The following is a 15445-nucleotide window of genomic DNA, read 5'->3' as shown; positions in this document are numbered from 1 at the left end:
TATCTGACTTTATTAGAAAAGTGAAGATAGACAAGATAAAAGATACTGTGCTGTTGACAGAAGCCATATATATAACAGAAGCAAAAACTTCAGGGTTCACAAATCCCACTGCACCAACACAGAGTACGTATTTTAGAGAAGCACTCAATTATTTCCTACTAAGCAGAACCTCATATAAATTTAAGAGGACCAATGGTGAGATTTACCCCATAGTAAGCATCACACATCTTCAGGCAAGAGGAATATGATTTTGATCTCATGGAGTATGCATTTGATATATAATAACCATTCTCCTAAATCAACACTGAGTGAGTTGTTTAAGCAGAAGGGCACTTAGCTGAAAGTAATTGTGTTTGTCTCCATATGAAAACAGAAGTGGTGGTTGTGGAGACCTTCCTGAGCATACAGCTACTAGTGATACCAAACTGTGCAGACTACACACAGTGTTAAGGATGTAAATCTCCCCTCATGATGCAGGAGTTCCAGAAAGACTGCACTGGAGAAAGAGCCACAGAAGATCTGTTCCTCATGTGTGGATGTGACCAAGAAGGCAGTATTTTCTCTATGGAAAAGAAAGCAGGAAATTTATGCCACTCAAAACTAATCCCTAGGTGGTATTCCCAGAACCATACTTGTTACCTGAAAATAATACATTTGCTAATTCAAAATAGTGAATGTAGAACAGTGTGTTGGTCATGTCTCTTCACTGGCATCAGAAATACAATGTTTCAATGACATCTTTCCTTCAGCCTTTGAATGATTTAATATTTCTTTGAATTCCTTAATTTGATTACCTTAACTTAGTTTTTTAAGCTTCTACCACATATTCTTGGTGTTTCAGCCTTGGCTTTCTCTTATCTGATCTGAAATTAAAATCTATTCTGTGGCATCTATGCCTCTAATGGATTTTCTGTTTAAACACAAATGAATGTATAACTCAGCCAGGAGGTTTTTCGTAACAGTGAAGTTTTACAATAGATTAAGAGCAGTTAGCTTTTACTGATGCCAGCCCCTTTTTGGATCTAGTGCTTCAGAGCAGTTCAGTAGAGACAGATTTTATCCTTTATTCCTTACTTTCATCCTGAGGAAAGGTTTTTCAAATTCACTAAAATTCAAGGGTATTTAATTTTATTTTATTTTTAACAATTTGCAGTCCAGAACCAGAGAAGCTGACTGGCATGACACAACTTAGCTCTGTCTTGTTCTTTGTATCAATAATTTTAGCAAGGAGAAAAACATCCCTGTTATCGTAATTGATTGCTCAGAATAACTTTCAAAGTCTGCCCTTACATTTGTCACCTTCCCCAGCATATTGAGTTTTGCAAGCACCCAGAAGTGGGGAACAGTAGCAGTTAAAGGGTGAAGAGCAAGACCATTACTGGCATCCTCACAGCTGAGCCTTTCAGTATCAATCAACATCATTTACTTGGCTTGTCAGTTCAAGGCCACAAACTCATCTGATATTCATCCTTGGATTTCCCTCTGACTAAGCTAAGCCTTTGGACTAACTCCCTCCAGTCAGAGGATGAAAAACACACCTGAACAACAGATGGTGTGTGCAGCTGTCTCCAGTGTAAAGGTCCAGAAGTGACCAATGTTAGGTGAGACTTCGTAGCATTTGCAGACCAGCACCCTCTCCAGAAGACCTTTCCTCTCACGCTGCTTTTCTTAAGAGAATTACTACAGAGCTACACACAGTGAGATTGACCCAGCCTGACTTAGCTGATAGCATTTTGCATTTGTGTATCAAAAAATGTAAAAATGCAGGCAAAGGCAGGGAGTCTATGGGACAGCTACAGGCACTTTAACTCTTCATTTCATTTCTAGCTAAAATGTCAGGACAGTCCAAAGAAAGTGTTTCACAACTCTTCAGTGTAACCAAGTTCAGTTTCACACAGTGAAACAGTACTCTGAGGCTACTACACAAATTTCAAATTCCACCTGGGCTGGGGCCTTTCTGATTAATTTGCTGAGGCATATTAGTGCTTATCATGATGATTTTCCTTGTGAAATGACCACCTTCTTTAAGGATTGGCATGAGGTCTACATTTATTTCAGGATTTTCTGATCAGGTACTTTATGAAAAATTTTCAGCCAATACTAATTTGGATTGAATCCTTACAAATGAGAAGACTTCTACTGCTTTTCTGTGCAGACATAGGACTCCCCAAAGGAACCATTTTGGATACTTGATGATAGGATAAGTTTGTGTCTTTGTGAAAGAAAGAAGAACTCAGCTGGCCTCAGTGGAACAGGAGCAGCAGAGCAGCTGCGCTGGTAGATCAGCAGTGGAGAAGTTAATATGGTTTCTCTTCAGAGAAGAGGATGTCAACACTCCTTTCACCAGCCATGTGACAAAATGAGAGCTGGATTGACATGCAGCAGATGCCTGGCAAGCACTTACCTGTCTACCACACAAACCAAAGGTTACAGCAAATCTGGAGCTACGTGATTAAAGAACAGCACCCACTCATGGCCAAAGGCTCCTTGTCTGCACAGCAAGAAGACTCACCATTTTAACAGCTTACTAACAAGTACAATAACTACAGAGCACCTAAATATATGCCACGGAGACACAGCAAAGAAATCAGCTTTTCCTAAAAGACCCCGTGGCTGAAGTGCAGCCATGATGTGAACACATCTTACTTCCTCTGCCTGGGATTTGGGGCTATGGATATAGACGCATTAAACCCTTTTAACTGGGATTGTCTGAAGAAACCAGTTCAGGCACCAACGCTTGATGGCGCGTTTAAGCACTACCTTCCGTGTCCCTATAGAAAAGGCTTAAACTCCCCCTTGTGGGTAATTTCAGAAAATCAATTTTGTAACGAGTTCACAAGACCACAATCTGTTTTAAACCTTCAGTTTTTCACATTCTGTGTCCCCTGACCATTCCAAAACCGGTTGTGCAGTCTCCATTCTTGGAGACCTGAGCAACCTAATCTGACTTTACAGTTTACTCTTCTCTTAACAGGAGGCTGGATTAAAGACCCCTTGAGGTCCCCTCCAATTTGTATTATGTCCTATATTCTTATGATCCTACACACCCAACAAGGAGAAAGCACTCTAAAGAAAGCCCAACAATTACTACAAGAGAAGAAAAAGAAGTATGGAAGCATATTAGGAGCTTCATACTACTCTTCATTCCCTTAGTTCCAAATGCAGTTGACATCACCATCTGCTGTTGAAAATTTCAGGCAAATTACTATAGGAAACATGGAAATGTACTTCACTGTCCTAAATGCCAAGACAGATGAAGAGAAGCTAAGAGTGAAACAGAAGGACAAATATACAGGACAGGGTTGAAACACAGCAGCAGCTGAAGTACTATTTCAAGAGCCTCTTCTTTTATCTGTACCCCAAATTAACCACAAACTGGAAACTCAGGCATCTGTACAGCTAAATTACATTTTCAATTAATCACATCCTAATTCTTAAAATACTAGCATAGTTCTAAGCATCAATATTTACTTTCTAAAAATAAATAAAACAATACATCTACATAATGTTTTACATCCACAGGTCTCAAAGCACTTCAGAAAGTCAGAGGAGCACTACAGATCCACAGAGGTTATAACTGTTTGCTGAAAGTTATGAGATCAGCCAAGTGCACTGGATCTTGTACTTTGTTGTTGAGCTCAAATCATCAAAGCTCAGCCCAGTTGCTTTGGGTGCAACAAAATGAACATTTTATGAGATGGCAGAGATGGATACAGAAGATACAAAGAAGAATTTACTGCTCTGGAAATGTTCACATTTAAAGCCTATATATAAGAATAGACTAAAGAAATAAAAATAGCATTTGAGTCATTTCTTACAATGAAGCTTTATAGCACCATAAACAATGTATCAAGGCCATGGTAGTCAAAATGCTATCCCAGTACAGCTATACCCTTTGTTGCACACATTTTTAACCAGAGTCAGCTGTCCGTCCTTGAATTTATTTTTTGAGCAGCCCAACAGTCATTTCAGCTATGGGCAAAGGGCACTATAAGTGCACAGTTACAAATTCTGCAATGCGAACAAATAAAAGAAGAATAGAAGACATCCAAATCCTTCAAGATTTACCCTATTTATAAATTAAATGTAGACTTCATCCTCTAAATTTACTTAATATAATGTGGAATACTAATTATGTTGAGTGATTTCTCTTGGCAGATCTGGATTTTGCAGTTTCCTCACCTTGCTCTATTCTGCAGAGTTTCTAGATTATGCCCTGACCTTCTGTTCAGCTGCATTTACATTGTCAAACCTTCTATGGCAATTTAGCTGCCTAACCCAGCTCCAGTGCAAAGAATGTGCTTCTTCATGGCACTTAAATTCTTTACCACAGGAAAGGACATTTTATATCCCACTTCTGCTATCATCTGTTTGTCCTTTCAGCCATATGAGGTGTTATATTATGGCTCCCTTGTGTTTCCTTTATTGATAAATTTTCTCACTCCCTAAAGGAACTGCATATTTGTCCTACTATCTTGGGTTTTCTCCTTTCTATCTCCAACATCTAAGACAGGTGAGTTGATTGGACACCAACAACCAAGTCTGGTTTAGTTGAATTTTAAACAGAAAAACAGTTACATGAAAGCAGCACCACTTTACTGGATTGTTCAGTCACAGAGAAAGAAACAAATTTATTATTAAAACATTATTATTTTTCCTCCATCAGCGACACTATCTACTAAGAAAAAGTTCCAGGCTTGCATCATAAGACATTAGGGCAAGATCTTATTCCTGCTTCAGAATTGCTTAGACAACACAATGCAAAACATGGACTTCTAATGTCTCCCTTTCCTTGTTCAGGCTGTATCATAGCAGCCAGTCTTTACTGAAAATGTTAGAAGTACATTAAATATTCCAGTGTGTTCAGATGAGAGTGGAAAATTCTTCCTGAGAAATGGTAATTCTTTCTGGGACATGCAACACGCTTTGCTTTCAGTTGTGATGATTACATGGCATTCAGGCCATTTTTGACAACTAATAATGCACCCAGACACACTGTCAGACACCAGGCAGACAGCTGATGAGCTCTGACTAGCACAAACATGCCATTAGTAGCCAAGGAATGACCTTCCTTGCCTCAAACTCTGACAGTAGGTGTGTTGGTCCCAGAGGAGGGACCCTGTGGAGGTTAAGCACATCCTCCAGCTGCCTTTTTTTTTTTTTTGTAAGATTCACTTTGGCAATTAACACAGCACAGTCCCCCACACAGTGGTGAAACCCAGCAGGAGGCATAGAAATTTTAGCTTATGTTGGAAAGTTTTTCTTTAATGAACCAAGCAATTACCAAATGTTATTGTAAAACACGAGCAACATACAGTCACCTCTATTTGACCACTTCTGGATCCCAAGACACAGATAAAAAAGGTTAAGTTCAACAGAAGATCCCTAGCTCCCTCAAGAGCAAAAGATGGACCTGTTCAGATTTTGGATTCTGCCCATCCTGAAAATATTGACTGGGGTACAGGGGAGGAAAGTAGCTAATGCAGGGATGAACTGCTTCATTAGACATATCCAGCTACCAGAGGAGAACTGACACCAGGGCTATTGCCAAGCTTTGCTACATTACAGGGGGGAAGCAAAAGGACACAGAATAAAACTGGGAGAAGGAAATAATAATATAATTTATACCAAAGGGCAAGACTCTTCCTCCTCATCCCTGCAGACTACCCCCTTATTCTTCCAGAGTGAATTATATGACATAATTTCCAATAATGTTCCAAAGTAAACTGCAGAATGTCTTTCCTCTTTGTTTTTTAAGTTTTAATTAAATAATTTTATAAATGGCAGTCAGAGAAGCATGGCTCATGTAACTGGTGAAAGACAATTTTTTTCTGACAAATAGGTTTTTGTGGTGGCAGCAGATATCAGGAAGACAAAACTGGCTGCAGACTGAGGACACAGGGGAAATTAATTTAATTTCCAGATGAAACATTTTGGGTTTTCTCCATACGAATACTGCTTTTAGGTTAAAGTTAAGCATACTTTAAAAAATTGTAGAAGAAAATAAATAAAACAAAATAAATCTTCCATTTGGTATGAGACAACAGAAACAACCAATATGTGTTTCTTTCAATTCATCTTTTGTTTCTTAGCAAACAAAGAACATTTGGAAGATTTTTTAGTTTGAATGCATAATCAATTATTTGTGTAGTTCTTCCTTGAAGTGCCTGTATTAGAATTTCTTCTTCTCTTATGAAGTTTGTATTTACCCTTAAGGGAAGGAAAATCGAATAACTGTAAAAAAGAGATGGTGGCTCATGTCTCTTCCTGGTAGTATTGGCAATAGCCCAATAGCAAGAATATATCAAGGGAGAATGAATACAGTGTGCTCTACAGGAGGTAAAGGAAACAATTCCTGCATTTCAGAAGAAGCAATGCACGTTACTCTGGAGACTTCCAGAAGCACTCACTGCAGGCCTATGCCAGCTTTCAAAGCACAGCCAACACATACCAGCCCTGAAGATGCCATCTGCTCCAGAGTTCTTCGTTCCTGGGCCTTCTTCTCCCACTCCATGCTAGCAGTCACTGTCTCCTCCACTGTGCCAGTACACTTGACTCATAGATTGTTGGGATCTGGAACACAAAAATGACACAATTGAAATCGTCACTGTTTTCTAACTGACATTTTCAACTGCATTCTTTCAGTGTTCTGGTTCATGCTACCACCTAACTTCTATTTCGACCAGCTTTAACTGACAGTCACTGCTGACTTTCTTCTTCATAAATCAGTGGATACAGTAGAAATAGCACCAGTACAAAAAAGATTACAAACCTTCAAACTATTTCATATGAGACCAAACCCATGCAGGTGTGTATACAGCAGACTAAAATCTCTTCTCTCTCTTTTCTACCATCCACTGAAAGCTTAGGTTAGAGTTCTCTGCCATGCTTTGATTCCTTCTCCTGTTTATGTGTTTTGCGCTTATATTTTACCACAATTTCTTTCCTTCTCTACAGATCACCGAACATTAATCAGAGGAGGAACCCACTGACTGTCACTACAGCCAAGCCCAACATCTGCCTCTGAGCAGCTAGTGTTGTTGAACAGAATGTGGGAAGTTCATGGTGGAAATGTGTCCTACAGTCCTGGGGAATGGCAGGTACCAGTGCTGCAGGGGAAAACCTTGTCTTACAGTGTGAGGGGAATGAAAACCTGAAGACTGGAATGGCTAAATGGCAGATGCAAACAGAGCTTATATTTTATGCTTGATGTAAATAACAACTGGAAAGCTGAAATCTCCATGCAAATAGCATGTGGACATGACTGAAAATGTTAACATATTTATCTAACTTCTGATCAGCAGGTCTCGTGCCCCATAGCTAACTAAGCATAGATCTAATTTTAACCTATGCATAACAGTAAAAGTTGAATGCATGAATGTGCAGAGACAGGAACCAAACTACTGAGGGACTCTTCAGCAAGAAGGAATATGTATACAGTAATTTCTTCTCATAGGCAAAAGTTCTTGAAAAACAATACAGGGAGATTAGCAGCACAATTTGGAGCACAGATGTGTGCAGCCGATGCTCAACAGAAACTGCTTTCACTGCTGGCCAAAGAGAATTGGGCAAAATAGCTCAGTGCAGAAGTGGCCAGAGCCAAAAGAGCTTCTCATAGCAGGATGAACGTGTGGCTTTTAAGCACTTTACAGACTAGGAATTTGGCACATTTAATCCTGGGTGAGGAGTGTTACACCTTCTGCAAGTAGTTGAAATGTGTGATGCACCATCAGCAAAGCAAAAAATGTCAGCTGCAAAATCTGAATTGGAAAACATGTATCAAACACTGATTTTGTTTATGTAAGTGGGAAAGAAACACACCAGGTACAGTATGACCTAGTATGCATATTGCCTGGAGAGGCACAAATGCTGAAAGTCCATGTGGCGTGTTTCTCATGTTTATGTTTCTCTGCAATCTAATAGATAAAAAGAATAAGCCTAACATCCCCACTAGCAGTGAGGCTTATTAAGTGCAAGTTGCTCCATCTCACTACAAAAATTCTGTTAATTATGAAAGCCAAAAGTCAGCTGAATGCTTCGGTCTCTCCCCAGGTGTGTTATAGCTCAAAAACTTACAAATAGACATCTAAACATGTTTCAAACAGTTTGTGTCTGAGATTACATCTTGTTTACAAGAACAAGCTACAGAAGCTGAGTAACAAAACTTGGAAAAATGCATTTTATAGTGGAAACAGTGGCACAACTTGGTGTAGTAGGCACCTCTGTGAACAGACTGTTCAGCCACTTCCAGTCTATTTTAAACCTACATGAAAAAGTCAAAAGAAACCTACACAGCAAGAAATAGAAACAAATTCCTTCCAAATGCAAGATGACTTCAGCTGAGAAAGCTTGCAACCCATTAAGACAGTTCTACAGATCAAAGGAGAGGCAAGCAGTGGTATTTCACCCATTGTCCAAGTTGATTCCATTCTAACCAAAGTCAGAGGGAGTGTTACTAACAACTTAATAAGGAACAAGACCTCGAGTCTTTTGCAAATTGAACAAAAACAATAATTTAGGAAATAGACTGCAGGCTTAGAAGGAAATGCATCTTCAGCTGCTGTGTAAGAAGAGACATTCATACCAATGTCCACTCCCTAGATACCAGGCATCAAAACAGAACAAAAATAGGTGGAATATCAGAAGGGCCAAATAATTAGCAACTTAAAGGACTTTTGCCAGGACCATGTAATTTTCTGTGTACAGAGAAGCAGTGAGCTGGTCATATACCCTACTGCTAATTACATCACCATTCGAGTAGGTATATACACATTACAGTAAAAATACAATATGATGTAATAACACACGGTCATCCAGAGAAATCAAGAGTATTTTGCAGATTTTATGCAACATGTGAGCTAGAGTGGAATAATTCCATCCACCACTGGGGCAGACTGCAGCAACTGCTTAGCAAGTAGAAACAGCGCCTGTAGTAAAATCACTTCATCCAAGGGATGTGAGGCACAGCCAAACCAGAATGGATTAAGGGGGCCATACTCCCCCCATTAGCCATATTCATTTAATATATCTCACCATTAACTACCTCTGAGTCAGGTATGTGACTGACACTCATCCTCCTACCAGGAGCACAGACAGATCAGTCTTTTGACACAGCAAGAAAATTTGGTGAGGCACAGTGAAATTATTCACATATAGAATTCAGACAAGACAACAGCCAACAGTTTAGAAGGAGATGTCACAGGATCTTGAATGGAGCATAAGATGTCAGGGATTGTTTGTTGTAATTCTCCTGTTCTGCTACATAATACTGCACATAGTATATTTGGAACTACAGTCACAATTTCAGCTCAGTCAGGACTTAACCATATTGATAGTGTGGATATAATTCCTAAAATATACAGAGGTAAACCCAGAAGATTTAGATGCTAAGGAACTATACCCTCCACCACACAACAGAGACTCAGCTGCTAGGTGTACAGCATGGCTGACCACTAAAATCAGTGACTCCATGCTTAATGTAACCTGGTTAGTAAATTGTAGTAGGTTTGTTTCTCTTTGCACATTAATGAAACATCTCACTACACCTCAACCAGCCATGGTACTGTTTGCTGCTCTGTTACATTCACCTTCCTTCTTCCTCCAGTTCCCAGGAAATAACCCATGATACTCACTTATCAGCTGTTGAATTTTTTTACTGATTTGGCAGAAGTTATTGAACAAATTACTTTTGAAAAGTAACTGCCTCATGTGATAGATTCCTCCCTCTCTCACCATGTCAAGGATGCTAATTCCAGAGAAAGGTTTAGCAGACAAACTCTGGAAAGATGAATGCTTATAAACCTGCCCAGTTCCTTATAAGATACAAGGCACAGAAAGAAAATGAGGGTAGAAGAATAAAAAAATCTTTGGGACTGGCAGTGGTCTAACCATGTCATATTTCAACACTCATGTATACTTTCTAGCATAGCTCTTTGCTTTCTTCTTTCCAAAGAATTAGTTGAGGTCCTCAGTATCTTCACAGATGCATAGGATGCTGTACTGACTAAGCTCTCTGTCTCTGCAATCAGATCATCACAGAGAAAGGAAAAAAAAAAATCTCTTCTAACTTGGCAGGGCAATAATTAATCCTTTTCAAGCCCTCTGCCAGCAATTTAGCTTTCCAGAACCCTGCACTGGTATCCCAAAATCTGGGATCTGCATACAGAAGTGAAATGAGAGTGGAATTATAAAGGCCAGAAATGCATGATACTTGTGGGTTCATTTTTTTCTTTTGAACTGTGAATATGTCATTGGGATAATTTCAGTCACTTGGCTTAAACATGCTCCTAGAGCTGAAGCGCTGTCATTATCTTCCATTGTTTCACTGCTGGCACCAGTCTATTTCTGTTTGATTTTGTGCAATGGAGAGAGTGAATTTTTTTCCCATTAAATAACTCTCACTATCTTTAAAATTATCTAAACTTGTATTGATTACCCCTTCTAATTTGTGCTAGAGCTCCAAATACCTGGTGTACTTTACTGAGTCCACTTAAAGTAACATATCAGATGAGTCAAAGCAGAAATATTTAATTTCCACTATTAAGAAATTTTGTCAAAATGAAAAAATCCTGAACTTTAGGGTTGCTGGGCAGCTGCTGTTGGAAACAGTGCTCTTTACATTATTTTCCACATTATACTTGTGAAAACAGTATTGCATGAATCCCCCAAAGGAAGGTAGCAACAAACGTGAAATAGTTCAATAAAAGGAGAAGAGCCAAACGAGAGGAAAGATACTGCAGGTACTTCTGAGTTTTCTGAGGAAGCAGGAAGAAAGAAAATTACTTCAATTTGAAACAATTTTTTCTTAGATTTAAAGCACCAATTCAGATAAGAACCTATACTTAGTGTAAAACAGTCTAAGTAGCTCCTGGGTGTGGGTATGAGAGTGGCTTTAATTACCTCAGTAAAAAAAAAACGACAAATCACAGACACACAGGCTTTTAAAGTGCCTTCCAAAACTACCCACATCATTCTAGATTTGTGATCTTCAAATTTCTCTCTAAAATTCCAAGCATTCAATTTTTTGAGAGACAAGCATCACTTTTTTGTGTAGTATGTTCCTATTTCTTCTTTAATTTGAGACTGAAGTATAAGTTAATGTTTTGTTTTTTTTTTTAAAGATTTCTGTTACATTTTGGGTCAGGTTCTTTAATACTTTACTCACACCTACACAAGAGGAATACAGTCAAACAGTCTATTTTCTGCATACCTGCACTGCATTTAAATTTTATTCCACAAACACTTTAGCTGTACTGAAATTTAACAATAGGTACAGAAGGTGCAACACACATAAAAGGTGAGAGCCAAGTCCCAGGGCTTTAGTTCTTGGCTGCTAGACCCAGCTGTTGCTTTAAGAAACCATCACTGTGCAGAAGGGTATGATTCCTTTGCATGAGAGAAGAGAGACAGCATTTATTACTCTTCAGCTTGCCTTAATTCAGTATTTTCCCTCATTAGAGTAAAAATATGCATGTTATTTCATTTGCTCTGACAGTCAGAGATGAAAATCTCAGCTTCAACCAATTCTAAACATGACCATATGCTATTTTCATAATGAAGCTATTTGTATGGCCTGTGGAATTATGAAGGAATTAATCACAGCTCGCACAAGGTGCCACTGGCTTCTGAACAAAAACTTGATTAAGTGAGGATCAGTCTCTGTCATGAACTACTGAAAGATCTGGTAGAGACTGAGGCTGAATAGATTGTACATAATGAGTTCTAAGGCTGTGAACTCTTCTGTGTGGATTAAGAAACTGAAATCAAAGCATGGTCAGAAATAGCGTGGTAGCTTAGTGAATCATAGCCTTCATCTCTGACCAGCACGTTTCATGTGTGCCAGGATGAATGAGTTGTACAGTCTCAGCCTCCTCCTCATGGCACCACAGCCCCAGTCACAGTACTTGTTCAGAGTAGCATTACCAGAAGTCAGCTCTGCAGGCTACCAGGAGGCACTGGCAGAGGCCAGTCCGGGAGTCGGGGACTGGAGAAACACAGCTCAGGAGGTCAGGGTAGGCATTTACCAGCAGAGGTGACTGGGCAGAACAAGGAAAGCAGAACTGTGATGACTCAGGACTGAAGATCACCAGAGATGAGCACAGGAAATTGCCACAACCTGTGGCCAACCCTAAGTAAGATGGTACACCCTCATATTTTCACTAAGTACAAGTAAATAAATATTTCAACAACAGCAGCTGAATGGAAACACACACTGACTGCTGAGCTGCAGCTTCATACCAGCAATCTGTCCCAAAAATCTCATTATTAAAGGCAATGATTAAGACAGAAATGTCACCTTACATCTACACAGCAGTTTTCATCCTGAAGCACTTCATTAGCTATCTTTCCAAAGATCACTTTGCAATCCTGATTTTCTGTATTTATCCTCTGTCTACCCAAACCAGAAAAAAAGAGGTGGATTGTACTCTTTTTAGAATCTCATCAGATAAAACCTCAAACTGTAGTTTCCATAGAAACACATCATGGGTCTCTCGGTCTCTCTATCAAACCTGTTCTTAAACTTTCAGCTTTACTTAATGCTAGATTTTCAGAAACACCAATTAGATCTTTCATTATTTAGTGCTCTTCCTGTCTTTTGTGCTTACATTAAATAAAGGAGGTACAGCTAGATGCAGTTGAACCATGCCACTGTTACATGGAGTGTCTTCCTTTCCAGTTCACCATTGTCTTGCATCTCTGAGGTAGAAAACTAGTAGAGAAAGGGAATGAGGGGCTGTGACTTCACCCACCCAGCCACACCAGGTTTCATGCTCCCCAAAGGCTAAGGACAGGATCTGGACTATGTCATCTCTGCTCTCCTGAGATACAAGCTTTTGTTTGTGGAAACCTGTATGACTGTTTCTAATTGCAGTATGATTCCAAGGCACAGATCTGCCTCACTGAATGAAACAGACTGATAAAAGAGGCAAGAGAAGAACAACTGCCAAGGACAGAGAAACAACAGGGAAAATAATATTTTTTGTATTCTAGTAAAATCTCCAAATGTCAGTCAAGTCCCATTTGCATTTAAAATCCCCTGTCAAAGGTTGTTGCAAAAGTTTGAGCCTCTTATGAACCCTGACTATGGCCAAAACAATGCCATGCAAATCATGAACACAGGTCTGGGACACTTTATGAACATTTTGACACAAGCATATCCTGTATTAAAAATATATAATATTTTAAAGCAAAGAATGATGCTGTGTTTACAAAAGGTGAAAAACCCTATCCATACTTTACCCAAGGGTTACCTAACCTTGCACACGGTTTATTTTGCCTGGTGTTGCCATGGGTGTTTCCTTCTACAAAAGCACACAAATATAGAATCCTTGTATTTGCTCCCATTTCATTTCATGGGAGGAGTTTTGGATGATCCATGGGTTTACAATCATTTCATAGATCACCTTCTGATAGGCAACAGGCTTAGAATCAGTAGCGTCCATGGTAATGTCCATGTTCTCTACAGTAGACCTGGCACTTTCTCTTTGTGTAACAACAAGTGAAGCAATATAAATATTTGTCTTATTTTCCTTAGAGTCTCCTTTAGTTCTTTTCTGAATCCAATCAAGTTGAACCACTGCTGCCAGGAATGTATTTGCATCAGAAAATGTCCACGGAGGCTTTGTTACTTTTATCATCAGATTTAGATTATAGTGTTTGTCCTGAAATGCTTTCAATGTCTTACATATTTATTCTGTTTTAAAATGTATAACAATTAAATACATGAATAGAATGAAATGTGCAGCACTTTAATATTTTTTCAGTGATATAATCTCTTTTTCTATGACTTTTTCAAGCAGTTATGCTCCTAAATTCTAGGGATGCAGTAGGTAAAAGTGCTAAAACCTTCAGGCTATTGAAGCGTGAGGCAAACTTATAATTTCAGTAACATACTACTGGAGGATTTCTTCTAAGACTGGGTTTCTTGAAAAGCAAAGTGATATTCCATTGCTGTTTTAAGGGACCTTGATGACTTTGACTCGTTCTAGTAGGTCTACTTTTTTTTCTTTTTATTACCTGAGGCTTTTTCTGTTTTGTTAAACACAAAAATCTTCTCTGTTGCCAAACCTACAGAAGCAAAGAAATCATTATATTGAAATATCAAAAAGAGCACTGGCTGGCCAGATGAATTCTGGGAAAGAACAGAAATGACAAGTAAAACCTTTGTGCACATGACTAGCATGTGAAATGGCAGAGGGAATAAGAAAAAGGTTTCACAAGAAACTTCTCTGAGAGCACTGAGAAATTTCCAACTGTTACAAACCTTTTCCTTTTTTTTTTTCTTTTTTCTGACAGTTCCTTCTGAATGAGAAGTTGAACACAATGCCAACAAAACTGATGCCCTACATCGCTCTCCCCACAGCATCCAGCCAAAGGATAAGAAGAGCATGGGGTGAGGAGCAACAGATCACCCTGACCTGGCTCCAGGGCCATGACAGATCATCTCTTAACTGCTGACAGGTCACGAAAACTCAGTTGTCTGCCCCTCTGAACCACAGGAAATACTTCAGAAAAAAAGAAATATTTCCAATATATTCTCTGTAGGCAAGTATCATCAGCAAATACAGCTTAATTGGACTTGGTCTTTTATATGTGTTCTGTAAGCGTAAACAGCACAAAAATAATGAATCCCCCAGACTCAAAGATATTTTAAACAAGGTATCTTTTAATGTGGGAGGAAAGAAACCTGTTTTTAAAACATTCCTATTTTGAAATTATTGATTCTAACATGTACATATTCTGTTTCCACTGGAAACAAATAATTCCATTATCTAAAAATAGGCAACTAAATGAAACGCAGCCTTTTATAACGTGGGAAGTGTTTGTTGAACTAGCATTCTGGTTTGGATTACTTTCAGACATTTTAGGAGAAACTGATTCAAAGCAGTGTTCTTCAGAATAAAACTAAAAATATATGTAGACAGACCTACTGCAAAGCAAAACAGTTCTCCAGAGACCTAGCTCCAACTCAAAATTCAGCAAACCATTTAAACACATCTGTAGTAAGAGTAAGAATACAGCAGATGTTCCAACCAAGTGAAGTTCACCACTAAAAACTCTGAATGGTAAACACCAATGGAAAACAACATTTGTGAGAGTCCCTTAAAATATCTTGTAAACTGAGAAAAGCACAATAAATAAAGCACAGTAACACACCTCGTTACCAAATTGTTATGTAGAATTCCTGTGGGAAGCTGACAAAACAGAACACTTTATGAGCTTGGAAGAGCAGATGTATAACTGAACTGTCCCATAAAATTTAGTACAGCATGAGCAGCTCCCAATAGGATTCAGAAAATACACATTCAGGATTCAGCAACTTTTTAAGCTAAGAATCAAAGGCAGTTCCAAGAATAGCCTTTTATAGTATTCTACAATCATTAAGAACTACCACTTACTTTACCATAAAAAAAGAGTTTTAAAACAAAGACTAAGGAGACGAAAA

The 15445-nt window shown here is 38.8% G+C and overlaps 1 protein-coding gene across 1 annotated transcript in view; it reads right to left on the bottom strand.

Moving 5' to 3' along the window:
* DAB2IP (DAB2 interacting protein) overlaps nucleotides 1-6483 on the bottom strand; it is a 195972-nt gene extending 189489 nt beyond the window's left edge. Inside the window, exon 1 of the mRNA XM_051636373.1 lies at nucleotides 6452-6483. The gene's annotated coding sequence lies outside the window, so the exon portion shown is untranslated. The remainder of the gene's footprint in view (nucleotides 1-6451) is intronic.
* Nucleotides 6484-15445: the final 8962 nt, after the last annotated feature.

The sequence above is a fragment of the Apus apus genome, chromosome 19 (assembly GCF_020740795.1).
Source record: "Apus apus isolate bApuApu2 chromosome 19, bApuApu2.pri.cur, whole genome shotgun sequence".
NCBI lineage: Eukaryota > Metazoa > Chordata > Aves > Apodiformes > Apodidae > Apus > Apus apus.
This window is presented reverse-complemented; position numbering and strand designations above follow the sequence as displayed.